This window comes from Polypterus senegalus, chromosome 10, assembly GCF_016835505.1.
Source record: "Polypterus senegalus isolate Bchr_013 chromosome 10, ASM1683550v1, whole genome shotgun sequence".
In the NCBI taxonomy this organism is placed as follows: domain Eukaryota; kingdom Metazoa; phylum Chordata; class Cladistia; order Polypteriformes; family Polypteridae; genus Polypterus; species Polypterus senegalus.
Genome location: NC_053163.1, coordinates 118,813,919 through 118,829,843, shown reverse-complemented (window position 1 = coordinate 118,829,843; position 15,925 = coordinate 118,813,919). Strand labels below are relative to the sequence as shown.

The window sequence follows — 15,925 nt, the reverse complement described above, 5'->3', positions numbered from 1 at the left end:
GTCCTTTAAAGCTCTGATTCAACAGAATATTTCAAATTAAAATCCAAATGGCATGAACAAAAATGACCTAACATTTTGTTGCACAACCTATGTAAGCAATCACTGCAAACAAATGATTCCTGGGGCAAATTCCAGTCTGGGTTTTTTATGTTTTTTTATCAACAGTAGGGTCCTACTGGTTCTTCTTCCATTGAGCCCACAGTGACAGATGGTGTGATCAGACACTGACGAACCAATTGCCTTGGGAGTTCAGCTGTTATCTCTTTGGAAGTTGTTCTTTACTTTTTGTCTACCATTCCCACTATCCTTCTGCCCATTCTGAGGTTGATATTCCCCTTGTGGCCACTTCTATGTTGGCTACAGTCCCAGGGACCTTAAACTTTCTTCTTTGCTTTCTCTGGTCCGTGTTCAACATGGGACACACAGTGACACCAAGCAGCAGACCGACTAATTTTCTCAATTTAAATAAGCTGAATGACCGATTGCACGATTGGAGACATGTGTGATACTAATTAAAGAAAACATCTATTTTGAAAAATCACTCCAAAAAAAAACAATCCAATTTTTTAAAATATTTATCCTGGGTACAAACAAATGTGTCCAGGCAAATTTAGAATTTCTTTGTAGAATAAGTAATACTTTATCTCTCTTGCTTTGCTTTACTCAATGGCATATCAAAGGCATGCAGGTACACATGGTGTCTGCTTTTGATTTAATTACTTTTCTTGGAGGCATACAGCTCTTTTTCAATGAGCAGTTAAGGGTACCACATCTGTATGTGTTTTATATAGTGCCACTCACCATTTTAAGGTGATTTACAGTGCAAGCAAGAATACAAAACTGTACTTAGACAGAACTGAATCAAACCTTAAAATAGCTGTAGCAGAACCAAAAACAATACAGCGGGAACATGCCCTGGAGGAGCTTCAAAAGCCCTTCAAGCCAAAGAGAACAAAGCACGGTCACTCAGGAGAGATTCCTTGAATGTTTTACTGCCACAACAGTAAACTGAAACAGAGCTCACTACAGCATGAAAGGGGAAATTAAAGAGGCCTTCAACATTTGCTGCATTTATGAATATTTTTTTAGACTGTGGAACAAATTTTCAGTTCCTATGCACTTTGAACAAACAATTAGTGTTGCACAAGAAACAAATCCAACACTACGTTTTTAAAGAAAGCTACACAAGGCAGTTAGGTTTTGTATTATGGAATAATTGATTTACATGACATCATGGGTAAAGACCAATTGGACGCCATGACAGCTCAACAACCACCTTGCAGTGATTCCATGTCACTGCAATGTGAGAAACAGAAATCAACAGAGCCACAAAATATCATGGATTGTTCCTGGAACTTTCTGGAAAAAAAAACTGGCTTTAACATACCCAGTACTACTGGAAAAGCGACATGGATAGCCGTTATTTTATTAAACCTCCTCTCACTCTGTAAAACTCCACACATCCACCTGATTATTCTCTGGTGCTTGTTTGTGCTTGTTTGTAGAAGGCATTACATTGTAGGGAAGTCGTTGTTTGATTCACTGCCAACATTCTTATATAGCGTGCAAAGCACTGAACTCTAAACTTCATTGCAGTCGGTACCATTACTACCACTTATTCATTAGTCCCCCTCAAAATGACAAGTTGGACTGGTCTCACAACACAGAGAAACAATATAAGAAAGGGCAAAGCGGGCTCTTTTTCCTTAGGAGACTTTGTTCCTTTAATGTAGGAAGTGACATCCTTCACATCTTCTACAGCTCTGTGATAGCCAGTGTGATTTTCTATGCTGTAGCATGCTGGAGTAGTAACATCACTTCAAGAGAGGCCCACCAAATCAACAAGCTAATTGAAAGGGCAGGCTCAGTTATAGGATGCACTCTGGACCCCCTGGAGGCAGTAACAAAGAACAGAATTAAAACAAAACTGTGTGCCATTATGAACAATGCTGCACAACCATTCTGACACACCAACACTTTCAGCCAATGAATTTTTCAGTAGAAATGTGTCAAGAAACACTAATAGTGGCTCCTTTACACCAACAACAATACATCAGCATAATGCCTTACTGGGACTGGGACAGTGAAGTAAGAGGTTTTTCTTTCCTTTCAATGTTCTTCCTTTTTAGTCATTCTGGTGTGTGTTCAGACCATAGTGTGTATATACATGTTATACAGTACTTGCCAAATAATAGAAAGAGTACACAATACGTGTTTCGCCCTAATTGAGGTATATACAGTATCTATACTAATAAAAGGCAAAGCCCTCACTGACTCACTCACTCACTCACTCACTCACTCATCACTAATTCTCCAACTTTCCGTGTAGGTAGAAGGCTGAAATTTGACAGGCTCATTCCTTACAGCTTCGTTACAAAAGTTGGGCAGGTTTCATTTCGAAATTCTACACGTAATGGTCATAACTAGAAGCTATTTTTCTCCATTTACTGTAATGGAGTTGAGCGCGAAAGTCGTGGGGGGCGGAGTTTCGTGTGACATCATCACGCCTCCCACGTAATCACGCAGTACGTAGAAAACCAGGAAGAGCTCCAAAAACCGCTGAAGAAAACATACATTATATAATTAAGAAGGCAGCGAAACAATTAGAAGCGAGCAAGTGACATACAAAACCATATTCAGTGGCTCACGTGAACTGGCGCAGTGCGCAGACAAAAAACAACAGTTCCAAAGAGTGCTGAACAAAAACTGAATTATACTGCTACGCTCAAATAGGAAAACTACACGCCGTGGCGCAATAGTAGAGGCTTCACTTCTAACGGGCTTCGGGTTCGATTCGAGAGGGATACACTAAGTATGTATGCGCGCTGCCCGATACATTTTAGCCTCGCATCCCCTTGGTTTGAGACGTATGAAAAAATATGCGGTTAACGCAGAAAGACAGATCACCAATTGAAGCTTTATGAATAATGGATACTTTATTCGCGATCAATGATTGTTTTGGTAAAGCCATACTCAGTGTATTCATTAGATGAACGGTAAAAAAGTAAGAGCGAGGGGAGGATGACTTATTGAGACACGCAGGCAAAACCACAATAGCATGCGGGCTCGATGTACTGTAGTACGCGTCAACTCTATCTGAATTGCGCAATCACATTTGAAAAAATATATCTTTTCAAGTTCTATTTAGTCCATATGTGTCAAACTCAAGGCCCGCAGGCCACATCCGGCCCGGCGTGTAATTATATCCGGCCCGCGAGATCATTTTATATATTATTGTTATTAAAGGCCCGGGGATATGAAGCCCTGGTAACACAATAAACTACAGATCCCATAATGCAGCGCTTCAGCTTCCTTGCCGAACACTTACCGCGTCAATCAAGTCTAGCTTATGATGCTGCAAGTTATTGCGAAGCTAGCCCACACGATGCCGAAAAGGTGATTCTGAACATAGAGCCTTTAAAAACCGATGGGAGGCTGAGTATATGTTTACTGACATTGCCGGTAAACCCGTGTGTCTCATTTGTGGAGCTAATGTGGCTGTAATTACAGAATTTAATCTAAGACGGCACTATGAGACAAAACATCAAGATAACCTGAAAGACCTGAATGCAATGCACAAGATACAGAAAGCAGAAGAGTTAAAAAAGAATCTGACACTTCAGCAGACGTTTTTACCCGTGGAAAATCACAAAAAGTGATTTCAAGTGAAGCTGCTTTTATGGGAGACACAAATCTACCAGAGCAACTTGCCCCACTTTCCCTGTTGCCAAGTAATGTCGAACCAAGTCGGCACAACGGTGTTCCCAAATACGCACTTTGTTCATAAACTGAGCGCACTGCGCACTGAGTTCGTACGGCGCTTTGGTGACTTTGAAGAACAAAAAAAGAATTTTGAGTTGTTTCGCAACCCATTTGCTGTCGATGTGGAAACTGCACCTGTGCAGATTCAGATGGAGGTGATTGAGCGAGAAGGGTCTGGCTGCAGCCTGCAATACCTAGGAATTTAGACACGGAACGCCCTTCATATCACGGAACGCCCCCCAGCACTAGTCACGGAACGCCCTCTGATGTCAGTTTCGAGACGTCATCATTGTTTTTGTCGGAGTCCGGAGGAATGGTGGACTTAGAATATATCTTTCTAAAAGAGTTTCGAGGAAAGAAGAAGAGTTTGTGTTGGAAATTAAGATGGCAGTGAGTTTGTTGCAAGTTGTACTAGTATTAGGTAATATTATACTTTACTGTTAGGGTACGAATTATACCACAGTGTAATAAAGATGTTGAATCAACTTTCAGGTTCCGTGCAGTACTAAGCGCTCTAAGAAAGTATTAACAGTTAAACAACAAACAGAATGGTTTGTGTAGCTAATTGTTACAGGGCTAATCGGAATACTCGATTCTGAGTAGTAAATCGACGGATTCAGCAGTCAATAATTTTTTATAACAATTGTTATAATATGCAATTGACCGTTGTTGAGTATAATTAACCATAGCGCAGTGTAACGGACTGTAATCAAATATAAGTGACCGTGATTAAGTACTTATAATTGCCAGAATATCATTCACCATTTGTCCTGTATATCACGTATATGCAAGTTAATCAGAAGCAAAACCAGTAACCTGGTATTTTAGATATCAAAATATATTTCAGAAAGACAACACAGAGAGATTGAGCCATTATAAGGTAATGTTCCACAGAAAGCTTATTGTTTGCATAATTTTCTAAGACAAACACAGTTAATAATGGATATACTGGTTTTCAATTATAGTAATGTTGGTAGTCTGAAGTTTGAATATACTTAGGTCACTTTAGATGATCTTTTTTCATAGTTCTGTATATATATTTACAGTACATAACTGAACATTTTAATAAGTAGCTACAAACAAAGGGTAAGTGTGAATGCAATATTCAATTTCCTTCAGTTCAAGAAAGTTCAAATTAGATTGTAGACAATAATGAGGAAAAGAGCAGCCAGAATAGAATCATGTTGTTATTATTATTATTATTATTATTATTATTATTATTATTATTATTATTATTATTATTATTATTATTATTTATTTTATAAAGTTCTTTCAATGATAGTACAGTTTGTTTGAACTCTTAAAACAATATTAAATGTTTCATGCCCACCTCTCCTGCATTCTTCAAAAATACTGCTTTTGAAGTTTTTTCAATTGAAATAAAGTAAAGTGATTGTCCTCGTGCATGTTTGTCAGTTTTAAGATCTTTATATTTATTTTATATTCACCAGAGACACATATTGAAGACCACAGAGGAACCTACAGTTGTGTTTGGTGCTCAGGAGTTTGCTTGTCTGTTTTGCTATAAAAGATCAGATTCTGCAGGCATCATCAGCCACTTACAGAGCCACAGCAGGACAGTAGTTGTTCATGGAGGGATGTGAAGTGCTCTAGAAGATATCTTGTAACTTGTAAAATTTGATTAATTGACACTTTTAATACACTATAATGCAGCTAGATATTCACCTTAACAACATGATTTTATTTGACAAAATAGTATACTGTGTACTTTTTAACCTTTTGAAAAGCTAGCTTTGAATAATTTTATATTAATTCATGACTGTGTATTAACAATTTTCTCTTTTAAAATATTTAGTAGAATATGACAAAGTTCATACTACAAATACTTTAATTTTTCAGAATGTAAGTGTGGAATTACATTGCCTACAATTGACAGGCAACATATAGTATATTTTCATACATTTTTAAAAGCATCATTGACAGAATCTTTAATTAGTTTGTTCTGTTTAAAAGAATAATAGGACAGGATTTGCTTGTTTTACCTCTATTAAATTTAAGGATTATCTGAATTTCTTTCATTAAGTTTTAAATGTTTAGCAAAATAATTCTGAATATTCACCGTTTTTTTCTTTGTACTGTTTCAGGTTTTAAAATATACAAGTGTTCACTGAACTGCCAGGGATCAGGCCATTACCATTGCTGTTATTGTCAGAAAACAGTAGTTCATAAAGATCAGTTCCTCAGGCACTTGTCAGATTGTGGCAAAGGTCCTAAAGTGCTCCCTCTGCCCTCCATGCCCATGGCACGGTCACCACCCAGCCTCTTCCCTCCATGCCCACAGCACCGGTCACCACCCAGTCTCTGTCCTCCGTGCCCACTGCACCAGTCACCACCCAGTCTCTGTCCTCTGTGCCCATGGCACCGGTCACCACCCAGTCTCTGCCCTCCGTGCCCACTGCACCAGTCACTGCCCAGCCTCTGCCATCTGAGTTCAAGTTCGTTGTTCTTGATCTTTGTTCAACTGTTCAGTCCCAGTGTTCAAAAGTTTTAATGTTCTTTTTTTATATCTTTGTTCATATGTTCAGTTCACTCAGTTTGAACCTCAGCCCAAATCTCCCAAAATTAGCATTTTAGCAGGACTGTTCCTTATTTACTCTGTTATTTCTGTTACCTAGTGATGACTGCTGCCCATTTGAACTATTCTTCTTTAAATAATTTGATCCTAATAGTTTTCACTAGGCGGCACAGTGGCACAGTGGTAGCGCTGCCCCTGCGTGGAGTTTGCATGTTCTCCCCCTGTCTGCGTGTGTTTCCTCTGGTGCTCCGGTTTCCTCCCACAGTCCAAAGACATGCAAGTTAGGTGGATTGGCGATTCTAAATTGGCCCTAGTGTGTGCTTGGTGTGTGTTTGTGTGTGTCCTGCGGGGTTGGCACCCTGCCGGGATTGGTTCCTGCCTTGTGCCCTGTGTTGGCTGGGATTGGCTCCAGCAGACCCCCGTGACTGTGTGTTCAGATTCAGCGGGTTGGAAAATGGATGAATGGATAGTTTTCACTAAGCTATTTTGGAAGAGCTGTGTAAATAACTTGTAATGGCACAGTGGTAAAACATCCTCAAGGTTCTAAAATATTTGTAATAGTGTGCTGTGGTCTCATGTGTGAAGCCAAAGTCACTCCCTTTATAAATTATTTGTTCATTTAAAAGTTGCTAGAGATTATATTATGATGTTCACTATTTCTCTACCTGTTCTATTACTAATAATACTACTCTTGTAATCTGAAATGAATATCATTGTCATAAAAAGTGATGAAAGGCTCCAGCTACATTTTGGTTAAGTAATTCTTTCTTCTGTGTGATAAAATTATTAATTGCCACATTTTCAGAATTAAATATTATTAATCCAGTTCTACAATGATATTCCATCTGCAAAGTTCATATCAACTTTGTTTTTAATATATATTAATATAATATAAATCAATTTTGACAAAACAAATTTTATCTGTAGGAAAATTGCCTCTAAAATAATGCCAGGTAGCTGGAAAGAACCACAGAAGAAGGTAATGTAAATATAAATGTGTGTTGCTAGTATAAGACAAAAAACACACACAGATATCTCCTTTACTAATCACCTCTTCATATGATCGAATCTACACAAACAGACTGACAGCCTGGACTGCTCAGGGTAAGTGGAGGACACTCTGCCAGTAGTAAGATGTAAATGTTGATTTAAAATAATAACTTGCTTTTTTATTTAGTATGCTCTCTACATTGCCACTGGAAGAGCATTTGATTTCAGTCAGGTCAGTGGTTTAAGTGTAATATTTGTTTGAATATTGTGATTTTTTATTCATAGAATTTATTGTAATTTCCCAATTTACATTTTTTAGGAAGACATGCCAAAAATTAGAAGATGGTGGTGTCATCTCTTACTTCACAAAGCCAGCATTAAAGGTGTGTAACTTTTCAAGCTTTTTAAGGGAAGATCAGTTATAAGAATTTGTCAGCTTACAGTATTTCTAAATTTTTTTTATCTTCCAGCCAAGACTTCGGTCTTCACTTTCCACACGAGAAGAAGGACATTCTGTGCCCCACGGGCAGTGCCGTAATTATCAGTTGAAAAGCTTTCTGACACTAATTTTATATATTAGAACTTCACAAAAAGACTTTGACCAACTGGTCACACAGCAGATCTCCAGTGAGGCTGTCAGTAACTTGTGTCTCTCGTCAGCCCTGCGGTGTGTCAGTGCCGTTATGGGGGCAGAGAATGGTGGTCTTAAAAAGGAGGGTTTTGTGTGCTTGTGCTCTAACTGATTTATTAAATGGCAATTATTTCTGCTTCCAGCAATTCCAGACAAGATAGGAAAGAGCAAGGACTTTTCTCCCCACCCTTCTTTTCCATTACTAAAGAATATGAAAATCTTGACTGAATTATTTATGCCAGTACAATCATATTAAGCATATTTATGGTTACATTTAGTTAGCAAATTGTACCTCACAAAGGCACAGTCCTGTCAGGTATGTAGTGAAATGACTCTTATGGCACAGCCAATGCCTTAAAGGTGATGACTTTCTGTTTCCTTTTCAATATCATTCAGAAATCAACCAGTCTAGAATGGAGTAATTGTTTGCTTCAGGTAAACACTTTCCATTATGTATAACTTTTTAGATGTAGCATTTCTATTGTAATATGTTTGGGTGAATGTTTCAGCAGTTTTTAAAGCATGCTTACTAAACTGGGAACAATTAAATTACATATTATTTGAAATTATGATATTTGAAATGATGAATTTGGCCTTCACAAGTGACAATGCTGTGCTAATTGGACTCTTTGTCTTTCAGGGACTCACTTCAGTACAATTCCAGTAGACGTTCAGATTGAACTGAAATGGGTCTTACAGCAATGTATTAGTAAATAAAATGAATGCTTTTTTCACTACAGAGCACTTAGTCATTTTGAATTATTTGTGCACTTTCTGAATGGTTTCTAACTAGACATGACATTACCTTGAAGATGAACTGCTGTGGTTGTACACTGGAGTTTATTTTTTCTTTTCACTCCACCTCATGCCTACAGGCAGTAGAGACAAAAGCGAGAGAAATCAATTGAGCTAAGCATTCCTATGACATGCTGTGGTCATATTGGTGTGTTCATTTCATAAGCCAATTTGATTGTTCTTTGAGTAAAAGTGGAGTTAATATATTGATATTCCTAATAAAGTACTTGGCAGTATTTTTTTTCTTTTCATAAAAAGTCTTCATTGATCCAAAACATCCTAACTGCTTGTGACTGGCTGGATGCCAACAAAGACCAACTTGTTGGGACAGTCCTCCGGCCAAGAATTCTGGAAATGGACGAGGATGAAGTTACATACACAATTGAAAAATAAGAAGAAAGGGGAGACGACAGAGACTGAAGAAGTCATGTCCACCTTCTTATTTACTTTTGAATGCCTGAAGGACATGAACTTTTTTCTTGATGAGATACGGGTTAAAAAAATATTCCCATCAGTTGCTGCTGTTCGACGAATTAGATTTTTGTGTTTTTTTTTTTTTTTTCATGTGGAAAAAACCTACCGTGATGTAATTTTGTTCAGTGGACTTGATCAGTGATTCACTGTAAAGAAAAGTGGGGATGGACTGGCTTTCTGACCTGCTTCAATAGTTCATTGTCTACTGAAATGACCAATGTAATGGATGGAGGACACAGATGGATGTCCCAACTGGGATTGTGTGCTTTATTTCTTTAAAATAAATTCATATTTGAACCTGGATCTTATGTGTGTGTGTGTGGTTGTGTGAAGGGTTTGGGTGCTAAAATGCCCCCCACAGGTTACACTCCCTATGTGGTTATTATAACAGTCTGTTTTGATACATCACTTTAATTTTCAAAACCTAGACTGTTGGCTTGCAAGTTCAAGAAGGAGTCTAATTAAAAGCAAAAATTAGTTGGGGAAAAATGTACAGCCCTGGGACTGAATATGAGAACCACTTTATGAAACAATGCCATGCATGTTACAAATCAGGATTATTAATATATATATAATGTGTGTGTCCAGACACCACACCAGCTCCATCATTAAAAATGCTGCTGACATCACCATCATAGGCCTGATCACCACCAATGATTAAATGGCTTGCAGACAAGAGGTCTACCTGCTGACTCGGTGGTCCCAGGACAATCTGACCTTTCATGGCCAAAATTTAAGGAGCAGGTCATAGACTTCAGAGAATGGATTAAGCTGTGGTTTGTTTTGTGGGGTGCTGTGGAAATGGTGAGCTTGTTTAAATTTCGTACAGTAACAATCACTGATGAATTGAGGAGGGAACAGCATGGTTTGCCTATTGCCAAGTTCACCAATGCCTTCCTGAGATGTCTCACATGTGCTGTCTGGAGTCCATCTTCACTGGCGGCATCACATCCTGGTAGGGCACACACGCGAGGGTGGTAAATGCCACAAACTATTACTGGCACCCAGCTGTCTTCTGTCCAGGATATCTAGAAGACATTCTGCTAAGATTATTACACACTCGGCCATCCTGCACAAGTTTTTTCTTAATCCTCCCTTCTGGCAAATAGTAAAGAACCAATGGCGCTAAGTATGGCTTGAAAGAAAGTGTTTAGTTAAAGAGTTACTGAACAGCCAATCATAATAAGAAATGTAAGAAAAAGACTAGGTATAAATATTTGTAATATACCTGAATATATATATCTACTGTAAATTGTATTCTATATCTTTGTTGTGTTTTATTATATTATTACTGTTCTGGAGAGGCATGTACAGTAAATAACAATATTATTGTACTGTATGCACAAGACAATAAATACTGTATGTTTAATGATAAGATCACCTTGGGATAATTCCCTGCTGAAAGCACACTGTAACTGATCCACTATTTATTATTATTAGTAGTTGTAACAGTTTTTGATATTTATAAAAATTTTACAAAGACGACGACTCAAAGACAGTTTGAGTTTATGTTGGTATAAGTTGGGTCTTTGCAATCAAATTAAATGTTGCACAAAAGGTTTAAGAACAATCACGATTGTCTCAAACTGAAAAGTTAAAAAATGTAAAATTATATAAAATCTACTGGCTGTCACATGCCTTTCAATTGATATGGACATGACATCCAGTATTTCACACATGCAGCTTTTAGTAATGAAAACGTTGATGGATCAAATCAATAAATAAATGACTGTTTCCTAAAATGTTTCCTTGTCGGTTTTAAAACTAATTTTATATGTAGCGCTGTTTTTGAAAACCTTCTAAAAATAATGAAGCTTTATTATTGTTTCACATGTGTATAATTTGCTAGTGGGAATATAAAATACATTTATAGATTGAAAATCTATAGGTATGAGTTTCATGAGGCACATTCCGTTTGAAACACTGGATAGTAATAAGATTTGTTACTTTTACTATAATGTAACACTTCAGGGGAAAACGTAATGAACAACCATTCAAAATAGTAAAAAAAAAAAACAAATAAAACTGTACTTTATATCGACGAAGTGTTAGAATCATGAAAGAGCTTAGAATGATTTGATAGCATAAGTATGAAACTGGAAGTCATTTATGTTTGACCAGATAGAAAACTGTTGTAATTTGTACAACTACAGCATCTACAGCATTCTGTACAACGAGCGCGTCAACACTGTCTCGCAGAGGGCATGATACGAGTGATGCTGGGAAAGGGCGTTATGATAAATTGCGTCATTACATGCGTGTGTACTATGTTGTGCTCTGAAGGGCGTTCCGTGACTGAACCTATGGGCATTCCGTGATATGGAAGGCGTTCCGTGAGGTATTGCAGTCTGCAGCATGACTCTGTTGGATTGAGCTGCAGTGTAATGCCACACTGAAGGCAAAGTACGATACAGCAGGGCCCGCAGTGTTTATTCACTCCATTCCCGCACAAATGCTCCAGCTCCGTCTACATGTGGCTCGAACCTTGTGCATGTTTGGTAGCACATATCTGTGTGAGAAGCTCTTCCCAGTCATGAAGACTAACAAAACAGCACACAGGAGTCGCCTCATTGATGAGTACCTGCAGTCCATCCTGAGAATCTCCACAACACAGAACCTCACACCAAACATAAACGAACTTGTTGCCAAAAAAAGATGCCAGGCTTCCAAATCTGATAAAATGACATAAGAGCAAAGACAACTGAATGATTTGATTTGTTATTGCTGAAAAGAACAAATTTTATTTATGTTTCCAGGTTTTGTTATGCAGCATGTTCATATTTGAATTTGTATAATTTTGACAGGATATATTTTTATGGAGAGCAAAATCTTTTGGGATATTTAAAATTTAAGTTTATTTTTTATATAAAATTACACAAGAGAAAAGAAATTTGAATGTTTGTTCTTTTAACATTTACTTTATTTCTAACTTGTATAATTTAGACAGGATATATTTTTATGGAGAGCAAAATATTATAAGTTATTTAAGGTTTGAGCTGATTTATTACGGAATAATATTCTGTCGACTAAATAAAAATTCCTTCTATTTAAAATTTAAATAGAACTTCAACATATACGATAGTTGTGTGTGTGTGTGTGTGTGTGTGTGTATGTATATATGTAGATATGTATGTATATATATGTTTATATATATGTGTGTGTATGTATATATACTGTATATGTATTTGTGTGTATATATGAATGTGTGTATATGTATATATATATGTATATATATGTGGGTGTATGTGTATATATGTATGTATATATGTGTGTGTGTATATATATATGTGTATATGTGTATATGTATGGATATGTGTGTATATATATATATATATATATATATATATATATATATATATATATATATATATATATATATATATATATGACAGCAACACTCATCAGTCATAACAGTGACAAAACAATTACATTGACAATCATGTTACGTTATTTTGAAAATGTTTCCTTTAATTTTTCATTACTTCTTTAACACACTACTTCTCCGCTGCGAAGCGCAGGTATTTTGCTATATATATATGTGTGTATATATATATATATATATATATATAACTGTGTATATATGTCTATATTTGTATATGTGTATATGTATATATATATGATTTGTATATATATGTTTATATATGTGTTTGTCTGTGTATATATATATATATATATATATATATATATGACAGCAACACTCATCAGTCATAACAGTGACAAAACAATTACATTGTCAATCATGTTACGTTATTATTAAAATGTTTCCTTTTCTTTTTACTTCTCCGCTGCCAAGTGCGTGTATTTTGCTATCTATATATATATATATATATATATATTGTGGAAGACTGCCGGCTTCCGAGGCGGGTCCGCACCCCAGGCCGACAGGAGGAGCTCTCCAGACAGCGGGATCGTGCTCCGAGGTCCAGCAGGGCCTTATGGACTCTGTGGTGTTTATACACAGCCCTGCTGGATACCTTGGGCCACCAGGAGTCGCTGTGGGGGACTTATGGGCTCCGTTGTGCCTTATGACCGGGAGTACGTCACGGTCATGTGACAGGAAGGTATGGCGTGCTCGGGTTGAAGTAATGGACTGATTGCCCTGACCCGGAAGGAGTAGGGAACTGTGGACTCCTGGGACAGGAACACCTCCGGGTCAGGGGCTATAAAGGACGCTGCCTCAGTCCAGACACTGAGCTGTGCTGGGTGGGAGAGGAGCAAAGTGTCTGGGCGAGGAGGAGAGGTTATAGCGAGTTTAATAGTAGTGGTTTGTTTAGAGTGTGTTTGTTTGTAGTGTGGAAGGTGCTTGGTGCACTGTGAGAAAAATAAAAAGGTCTTGGACCGTTACCTGGTGTCAGGAGTCGTACCTGAGGGTTCGAGGGTGCACTACTGCCCCCTACTGCCACAATATATATATATATATATATATATATATATATATATATAGATAGATATGACAACAACACTCATATCAATGACAAAACAATTACATTAACAATCAAGTTACGTTATTTTTTAAATTTTTCCTTTTCTTTTTCATAACTTCTTTAACACACTACTTCTCCGCTGCGAAGCGCGGGTATTCTGCTAGTGTTATATATAAATGTCTACACGTGGAAGTGTGTGTGGAAGTGTGTCTGTCTGTCTGTCCGGCCCAGAAGTGTGATGCTACAGCATGAAGCTCAAAGAGCCGGCAAGGCTGCCCCAAGTTAACAAGTCAGACAAACTCGCTTAGCCGCTAATACACAAGCATGGCAAGTACATTGGCAAAACGAAACCTCTGAGGAGAGAGAAACTTGCTTACATTCTGATAGACAAGTGGGGCGACCATGTCCACAAAACGAAACCACTGACTCTGCCTTTCAATTTTTTCTCTGATGATTTCAATAGTTTCTATTGTATATTATACACAATATATATAGTGATGTGTGAGTCATTGTTATGCACCAAAAAGACAAGGCTGAGTCTAAGGATTTCAGGAAAACCAGCTTTATTCAACTTAAAACAGGAACAGCAAGGGTATTTATTGAAGCGGGAGATGCCACTCTATATAATAAAATAAAATCTTGGGAGGGAGACTAGGGAGATGAGACGTGATCTTCTTGGAAGACAATTTAATGTCCCACGAGACAAAGCAGTGAGACAACATTTAAAACAAGTTTATGGACATCTAACCTGGTAATTGTTGGAATGCTTTGGCAGACACACTTCATGTGCTTCCAGCTCTTAAAACAACGACAAGCGACAAGCAGAAGATGCAGCACACCAGCAGCAGGAAGCCAGCAGATGATCTGACCGCTTTTCCTTAGTGTGCGTTTGAGGACACGTGATGCAGGCACTCCCTGGGTGGTGTCGTCGATTGTTGTGGCTGTAGTTCCTGGTGGTATGGCACAGGGGGTGTGTGAGGCTTTTGGTTGAAAGGGCCCCATGTGGGTCTGCTTCACATTTTGATTGCTACACATTTTGAAATATTGACTTATTTTTGACTTTTGTTAAATAAAATAAACAATTTATCACCTGCAAAACCAAACTTGTTAGTGATATTATAATTGACAACAATTTGAGAGAAACAGACATAACAGAATGAGCAGTTCAGCCCTTAAATCAATGGACATGCTGTTATTATGCCTTTACATTTACAGGCAGTCACTTAACACTAGAGTGCCTAAGGGAACTCCTCTATTGTTAGGGGCTATTGCTGGTCACCACTTACAAAACAATATCTGTGCACCTTCCATCTTAGTGGGGGGACTCCTCACAAAGTTTCCTATGGCCGGACCACTTTAGCAATCCCAGCACTATTTAAATCAGTTAGATTTCATAGAGCCTGACCCCTGCAAAGAGCTTTCCCGAAGGATGTTGAAAGGCTATACATGTCTTCTTCTGGAACAGTCACTATGACAGTTGGCCCCACCCTGCCTGGAAGTGCTTAGTCTTCCCGTTGCTAAAATACACTAGTAAGCAAACATTCATAGTATGCTATGTCCGTGAGGTATGTGTCCATGTGAGGCTTGTCTGCATTGTCACAACAGTATTGCACAGAATAGAAAAAGAGTACCTGTGAATTTCTGTAGCTAAGCTAAAGATCATAAGATCATGCAGTTACTTTCATTGCAAATTCTATTGCATGCAAATACTGTACATATTTAATTGACATACTTTAGGTCAGTTGTAAATGGTGGTGTTGAGAGAACCAAAACTGCCTACCTATATAATAAAATGCACAGTGTGTGACAGATAGGGGGCGCTCTCGCTCCCTTCAACCCTTGTCCACGACTCCAAACACCAGGTAAAAGTCCAATACTTGACTTTATTAAATCTCCACAGTGCACAAAGCATCCTCTCCTCCACTATACTCATTAACTAATCACAATAACCAATAACAAACAATCCTCCACTCCCAGACGCGTTGCAACCCTTCCACCCAGCTCAGCTCGCCGTCTGCGAGCTCCCATAGTCCTTTTATATATCCTGACCCGGAAGTGTTCCAATCCCTAATCCATGTGACTCTCAATCACTTCTGGGTCAGGTACAAGTCCTTTCTTTTCACCCTGGAAGCCCGTTGCTCTTCCTTTGACGAACTTCCGGGTTAAAGGGCCCAAATAGGTCTTCGGTCCTCCCTGCAGCTCCCTCTTGCGGCCCCTGTGGTATCCAGCAGGGTCTTGTATAAAAACTGCATGTCCCATGAGTCCCTGCTGGTCTTCGGGGAACCTCCATACTGCAGGGAGGGCTCCATCTGG

General features: G+C 38.2%; 2 long non-coding RNA genes across 2 annotated transcripts; both read left to right on the top strand.

Moving 5' to 3' along the window:
- The first annotated feature begins 7,144 nt into the window (after nt 1–7,144).
- LOC120537491 lies at nt 7,145–7,821 on the top strand. Its single transcript, XR_005635332.1, has 3 exons — nt 7,145–7,520; nt 7,608–7,671; nt 7,759–7,821. It is a non-coding gene; the product is annotated as an uncharacterized LOC120537491 (long non-coding RNA).
- Nucleotides 7,822–7,827: 6 nt separating this feature from the next.
- Nucleotides 7,828–8,658, top strand: LOC120537490. Its single transcript, XR_005635331.1, has 2 exons — nt 7,828–8,354; nt 8,560–8,658. It is a non-coding gene; the product is annotated as an uncharacterized LOC120537490 (long non-coding RNA).
- Nucleotides 8,659–15,925: the final 7,267 nt, after the last annotated feature.